This window comes from Maylandia zebra, linkage group LG13, assembly GCF_041146795.1.
Source record: "Maylandia zebra isolate NMK-2024a linkage group LG13, Mzebra_GT3a, whole genome shotgun sequence".
In the NCBI taxonomy this organism is placed as follows: domain Eukaryota; kingdom Metazoa; phylum Chordata; class Actinopteri; order Cichliformes; family Cichlidae; genus Maylandia; species Maylandia zebra.
Window position 1 is genome coordinate 9,847,450 of NC_135179.1, and position 8,281 is coordinate 9,855,730.

Below are 8,281 nucleotides of genomic sequence, written 5' to 3' on the forward strand. Positions count from 1 at the left end.
TCCTGTATGAAGGAGGTGCGATTATTGAATAATTTCAGAAAGTTACAGAAATTTGGTGTCTGAAGAGTGTGAGCAGAGCTCTGTTTGCTTCAAAAGATGCATACAAAATGCCAGTAGCCAGTCAGTAAGGCACATAGTGAGAGAAGCAGACTGAGAACACACTGTAGGTCTGCAGTATACTTTGAAATTCCTTTTAAGTGTTGAACATGGAAATCTGCTTTCTCATCAGTTGCTTTGACTTCAGCATTGTTTTTGCAGTAGCACCAAGGAGATGTCTTGTTATGAGAAAATACTACATCAGCTTCTACTTAAACTACAAGCTGGCCGTCTTTTCCATTTGGTTGTGCAAATACAAAGTTTGAATTAAGCTAAGCAATTCGCCTGCACACACTGACTGAAATCAATTGGCATTTTTAATATTAATCCACTTCTGGAGTGTCTATTTAAGCAACTGCATTAAATTAAAGGAGAAACTGGACTCTTCATCTGTAACATACAGCCATAGCAGAAACTCAATACAGGCCATTAATAAGTTATTTGAACATTTGGTGAAAGCTGTACTTTTCTGATGAGTTCACCTTTTCCTTCACGGCGTGCTGGTAGTGGCAGCACAACGGCAGCAGTGCTGATGGTAGGGACTCGTGGGATTCACAGCTGAGGCAAGTTGTACAGCCTGGCCTTCAGATAATAGGACTACAGATTGAGTAAATTAATGTATGGATGACAATACAGCAAACCGCAGGCAAGCTGTCTGTTTGTGTTCAATTGTTAACATGTCTGTAACCCTTATTAATTAGCCACATGATTAAGTATGTATTATTAAATGATTTAAAAGAATTGGAGTACTGTGCTTGCTTTGTTCTTCCAGTAGCCTGGAAATTCAAATGAAGGAACTTGAATCACTTTAATCAGATTTAAATAAGACTATATTTGAATTATTTACCTTATATTTTTTAATGTAGTTACTATTATGCAGTATAACTCCTGTGAAGTCTTAGGTGAATGATGAATGAAACAAGGCATAAACACAATTTTGTAATCATATTAACTGGATGCTGTAGATTTTATTGCACCATACAGTTATTAATGTAATATTATTTCCTACTGTTGAGAGGTTTTTATAGACTGTCTTTCTTCATAGACATAATTCATTCTTTTTTTTTTTTTTTTTTTTTATTAATATTTTTGGATGGACAGAAACATTAATAAATAAATATACAACTGCAATAATCATACTGTCAGTTCTCTGTCCGTTTCTAAACAAACAAACAAACTAAGACAAGCAAACAAACAACACACTAACAAAAAAAAAAAAAAAAAAAAAAAAAAAAAAATTACATAAATAAATAAATAAATAAAATAAATAAAACCCAGGAGAAACAAAATAATACACCGCCTCCTGGAAAACATCAGCAAAAACAAAAACGAATAAGGGTAAAACCCCCTGGTGCAAAAAAAAAAAAAAAAAAAAAAAAAAAAAAAAAAAAAAAAGACAACAACCAAAATACCAATGACACATGAAATATCCCTCTAAGAGACCATTTATCATAATGTCTAAGAGACATTGTCAATGTACCGCAAAAAGGGACCCCAGACCTGCTCAAAAATATCTTCTCTTCCCTTCATTCTATACATAACCCGTTCATATGATGCCATCCTAGACATTTGTTCGGTCCATTCCTTAAAAGAACAGGGGCTGGATGACTTCCAATGCCTAAGAATTACCCTGCAACCAGTTATAAAAGCCAGACGCATCCACAATCTCTGTTTTTTTGAGAGAATGTTATCGTCAGGTAGTAGGCCCAGGACGCATATAGCTGGAGATTTAGAAAGATTAAGTTTAAAAATATCATTCACCAAGTTGATGATCCCATCCCACAAATAATCATTTTTCCGACATGTATACAACATATGAACTAGAGTCCCGACTTCCTGCTGACATTTCCAACAAATGTCCTTATCTGCGAGCTTCAACCTGACTAATTTACTGGGTGTCCAATAATTTCTGTGAAGCAACTTGTACTGGATAAGTTGAGACTGTGTTTCAGGTGAGCAAACATACCATGATGAGATCAGCATCTTCCAACTGTCCTCTGAGATCTGGATACCCAGATCTTTCTCCCAACACCGCCTCAGTCCCCCCAAACTGGGAGCGTGTGCCTCTCTGAAGCTCCTATAAAATTTAGATGCCCTGATTCTGTTATTGTCAGGGGTTGCAAACATCTTCTGAACACTAGATGGAGGGTCTAGATTATTTTTCAAAATGGCTTTAATACAATGTCTTATTTGAAAAAACCTCCAAATTTCCCTTGGATCCAAATTGAATTCTCGTCTGATTTCTGCAAACGATTTCATGCCAGTCTGCCCAAATAGGTCCCCCATCTGATTAATACCTGTCCTAGCCCAGGCCTCCCACCAGACCGGTTTCTTACCTATTAATACTTTCTTATTATACCAAATAGAGGCTCTAGCGGTGAGATAAGGGCTGCTGTTGGTATATTGGTGAGCTCTAAGCCAGGTCTCTTGCATGAAAGACAGTACTGGATCTTTAAACGGTACTGGCCTTCCCTTCTGAGTAAGGAAGGCCTCTAAAGACGAAGGGGCCACAAGACTTTCCTCAATCCCAACCCATGATGGCTTATCAGTAGAGGAATTATGTATCTTAACTAACTGAGAGAGGGAGAAAGCATAATGATACCAGACCATCTTAGACAATGCCAACCCACCACTCTCTTTAGCAGCATATAATTTAGACCGATTGAACAATGGCTTTTTACCTGCCCACACAAAACCCTCTACACATGTATTATAAAGCTTTAGCAAATTATGTGGGACTGCTATCGGTAACATGTGAAGAAAGTACTGAAGTTTAGGGGCAATAATCATCTTCACCAAATTAATTCTGCCCAAAAGGGACAGATTTATTTTAACCCAATTCTGCAACAGCGAACGGATGTTTTGAATCACTGGGGAAATATTTACTTTCATTATGTTGTCTAAACCAGGGGTCAATTTAATCCCCAAATAAGTCAGACCCTCGGGCATCCACTTGAAATGCCATGAACTCCTCATAACAGGCGGACACAATTTAGAAATAGGCATAGCTTCAGACTTAGACCAATTTATAGTGTATCCAGAGATTACAGAGAAAGAATCAATAATTGAGGAAATTGCAGGAACGGCCTGTTCTGGGTTAGTTGAAATTAGTAAAATATCATCTGCATACAAAAAAGTTTTATGTTCTTCTTGACCCAAATCCACCCCTCTAATTTTCTTACATTCACGTAAAGCTATGGCTAAAGGCTCCAAAAACAGAGCAAAAATGAGAGGTGATAAGGGTGAACCTTGTCTAGTACCCCGACTTAACGAAAATGAGGGTGACATTATCCCATTGGTAATAACTGTAGCCATTGGATCTGTGTATACCACCTGAATCCACTGCCTAAAAAAGGGACCGAAACCAAATCTCTTCAAGGTATGAAACAGAAAAGGATACTCAACTTTATCAAAAGCTTTCTCTGCGTCCAAAGAGAAGGCAACGACAGGGTCTAGCTTAGTCCTGCTCTTCCAAAGTATATGCAATACCCTACGTAGATTATCCGCAGAGCTTCTATTTTTCACAAAACCGACCTGATCCCTATGCACCAAATACGGAAGAACTTTTTCAAGCCTAAAAGCTAATATCTTAGAAATAATTTTTTCATCCACATTAATTAATGAAATTGGGCGATAATTCCCACAATGCTGTGGGTCTTTCCCTTTTTTATGTAATAACGTGATCACTGCCGATCGCATACTAAACGGTAGTCTCCCTCTTTGAAACGCATCTTGATATACCGACAGTAGTCTTGGAGCTAGTTCGTCCACAAACACCTTATAAAAATCTGATGGAAATCCATCATTACCTGGAGATTTACCCACTCTAAGGCTGCCGATTGCCTGCTTAACTTCAATTAATGTAATCTTACCTTCTAATATACTTCTTTGATCTTCCGACAGGCTGGGAATTTTAATAGAAGAGAAGAAATCTGACAGCCTCTGTTCCTCCACCAGTCCATTAGAAGTGTACAGCTCCTGATAATATTTAGTAAAAATATCATTTATTTCTTTTTTACTAGTAGTCAACTTATTATTATTACTAGGATCAAAAATAGATGGTATAAGGTTACTAGATTTTATCTGCTTAACCCTGTGTGCCAACATTTTACCTGTTCTCTCCCCTTGTTCAAAGTACTTCTGATTTAGACAAAACATTGCATATTCCACTTTTTTCTCCAATATGCTATTCATCTCAAATTTAAATTTAATTAATTTGTTCCATAAGTCCCTCTCTGGGAGCAACATATGTTGTTTTTCAAGCTCCTTGATATCCTGTTCCAACTTCATCAGCTTATCCCTCTCAGCTTTTTTAATCAAGGAGCAATATTGAATAAGGCGCCCCCTCAAATAGGCCTTAAAAGCATCCCAGGTCATTCCAACGTCGTCAATAGAGCCCTCATTGTACAACCAAAACTCCTTTATCATTTCCCTTATACATTCGCAATGACCCTTATTCTTCAGTATTGAGTTATTCAAGCGCCACCTAGGTGACGGTTTAATATTATCAGTGTCAGTAAGAACAAGGTCAATGGGAGCATGATCCGATATAGCAATGTTACCAATAGAGGACCCAATAGTTTGACTTGCCAAAGAACGGGACACCAAAAAGTAATCTATCCTGGAGTAGATTGAGTGAGGATGCGAAAAAAAGGTATAATCTCTTTCTTGAGGATGAAGAAGTCTCCATATATCTACTAGACTCAGTTCCTCTGACATCACGTCCACCGCAGCGTTTGTTGGGTCCTTGCTTAGTCCAGTACAAGAAGATTTATCCAATAAGACATCCCTGACCCGGTTAAAATCTCCCCCAATTACAATGTGTGTATTACCTATAGTCCGCACCATGTTACAGACTTCATGAAAAAATTGTGGCTGAGGAGAATTAGGAGCATATATATTGACCAATGTCATTTTCCGCCCCTGTAAACATGCATCCAAAACCACCCATCTACCCTCCTGATCTGTATAATGCTTAAAGACCTGAAAATCCAAGTTTCTTCTAATCAATATGACCACCCCTCTTTTTCTAGCCGAAAATGCACTAAAATAAACTTGCGCCACCCAGTCTCTTTTAAGCTTTAATGATTCGGCCTCATCAAGATGGGTCTCCTGAATCAGGGCTATATCAGTCTTTTTCTGTTTCAGATATGTGAGGATTTTCTTCCTTTTAATAACATTATGACAACCCGCTATATTCCACGACACAATTTTACATAACTCCATAACACCATGTGAGCCGAATTATTATACAAATTTATCCAGAGGAATATCCCATTTACCCATATAACAACTCTTAGAGCCAGTAACATGAGACAACCCAATGATCCAAAAATTAGGTCTATACAGGACAGTTGGTACCATACCATCAAAACCAACAACAAAACCAAACACGAGAAAAGAAAAAAAAAAAAAAAAAAAAAAAAAAAAAAAAAAAACAAACAAAAAAACATGAAAACATAAAAAATCGCAGGTCCGTGGCACTCAAAAAAAATTCCCAGATGGTGTCCCTCCTTACGTCTCCCCCCCCCCTCAGAAGTAAACCAACCCATAGCTTATCAAATCCTCTTAATCTACATCACCCGGAATGTTAGCCAAATCCAGGCCGCTTAGAAATTGCTTAGCCTCAGCTGGGTTGGAAAACTGATGATACTGGTTATCCACTGAAAAAGTCATAACAGCCGGAAAACGAAGAGAATAGCCAATCTTGTACTGTTGCAACAAGCGGCGCACCTCATCAAACTTCCTGCGTTTTTCTTGTACCTCCTGAGCGTAATCCTGGAAAAAAAGAACTCTCATGCCTTTCCAAACGATCTGCCCCTTTTTTCTGGCAGCCGCCAGCACGGACATCTTGGCTTTATCCCGTAGGAAGCGAACAATAATGTGTCTCGGTCTGGAGTCCGCAGTGGGCTTCGGAAAAGCTGGCCCCACTCGATGGATTCTATCTATTTCGTAGTAATCTCCCATCTCAATGTCCAGAGCCTCAGACAGCAGATTCTTCACGTAATCCTCAATATTACTGCCTTCGGATCCTTCTCTAATACCCGATATTCTAATATTCTGGCGCCGTGAGGAACCCTCAAGCGCCGTTACTTTTTCCTGCAGCCGCTGGTTCTGTATCTTCAAGATCTTACATATTGAGCTGGCTTTAGCCTCTTCGTCCTCCAATCGAGAAATTCTTGTCTCTGTTTCATCCACTCTCACACCCAAACTGTTCACAGCTTCCTTGAGAGACTCGATACCACCTTTCACCGCCGTCATGTCTTGTGCTACCTGCTCAAGCAGAGATCTTATAGAAGTCAGCTCGGCCGCCACACCATCTTGGGAAGGACACCTGGCATCAACTCCATCAGGTGTCTCCGCCATAGTAGTTAGTGAAGTAGCCTGAGTGTTGTGTGTTTTTCCTCGCGGCATAATCGAATCGTTGCGTAAAACGTAATGATTCTTCTGACTCCTTCCACTGAATTTACCAGGGCAGATCCCAAATAAGACAAATAACCGGCTCTGACCTATTTTTAACGAGGTTTCGGGGGAAGAGGAGTGCGCGTCTCCAACTTAAGCTGCCATCTTGGGCGGGCGTACCACGTCAGACATAATTCATTCTTCTGTAATTTACTGAACATGAAAGCAGCTTCACAGCACACAAAGGCTGTTGCTACGCAAACAATCATAGCACCAAGCAACTGTTTCACCAGAGCAAAGTGCTTTCAAAAACTCTGCAAGGTTGAACTTTTCAGAAAAGGAGTGAGCGGCATTTTCTCTGCCAAGCATCAATGAAGGAGATGTTTCATGCTGTGTGGGAGGCTGGCTCCTTCTCCACAGCAACAGCAAAGATGGGCACAGAGCCTGTAAAAAACATGTTTAATAATCTGGGAACAACTAGTTTTTATTTGTGCTTTATCGGTTATAAGCTGGCTTGGTCATCCACTGCTTCTTCATTTTCTACTACACATTAAATACTGCAGGTCACAAATGAGCCAAACATGGCTTTTCCCTCACTTCACTTCTCATTTCAATTCTGGAGGTCAATTAACAGATTACTAGAAGAGTGTGAGCGATATCTCTATAAGGGAAAGGGTATGCAACAGACAATATGAGGCTAAAATTTGAAGAGAAAAGGTATAACTCAATATTACAGGTACAGCAAGTTGGCTGTGCAGCATATGATAGAAGCATGAATGTGCATGAAATCGGATGTGTACGTGTAAGGTAAAGTAAAAAAGTATGCGTATAGTGCAGGAATATTTCAGTGTGTGAAATAGGATATATTCCACTGAGATGCAGAAGCAGAGTGAGTGTGTATGATTTCCTCATCACACAGAAACAGATCGGTTGTGCCCTCTCCTAAGTAAAGATCAGATTTCTTATTAAGATAAACGTTAAGGAGAAAACAAAGAGAAAAGGACACTACACTGTAACTGACTTCTGAAATCTGAACAGTATCACACTGCTCAACACCAACAGTATGATACTGTAATAGGTTTATACAGTAATTTACTGTAAATGGCAAAGGATTATGGGAAAATATGGGCTGACTACTATAATTCTTTGCTACTATAATTCAATTTTAGAGTAGTAAACCTGGGAAATATGGACCAATGGTAGAGGAGTTTACTTTGAAAATTCAAAATTTAATAAGAGAACAGAGAACCTTTGTCTACTCAGCAAAAAGTTGGCATAAAATATCATTATTAATTTATGCAAATCTGAGACATTTTTACCTGTATTTTCTTTTGACTCATTGTTTGCCCACTGCCTTACATTTCTATATAAAATATATTTTAACACTATTTTGTCTTCTTTCATTTATATTTCATACTTTATCTATTGCATCTCTGTGCAACCTCAATACAAATCATGACCATATTAGCATGTGTAAGACAGACTATCAATCAATCTTTATTTATAAAGCACTTTTCATACAAAAAAAATGTAGCACAAAGTGCTTTACATGGACTGTAAAGACTAGGACTGTAACTGGTTAAATAACTGTGTAGAGTTATTCCAGCACTTTTAAACAGTGCAGAGAGGAAAGAGACACAGACACACAGGAGCTAACCTCCATGTCTTCACACGATGATAACCAAAACACCCTGAGCCAAAGTGCAGCCTCTCAAGGTCAAGCTTGTGTTTTCCCATTTGGGAGCAAGAGCAAGAGAACGGATGAATGCGATCACACACCATT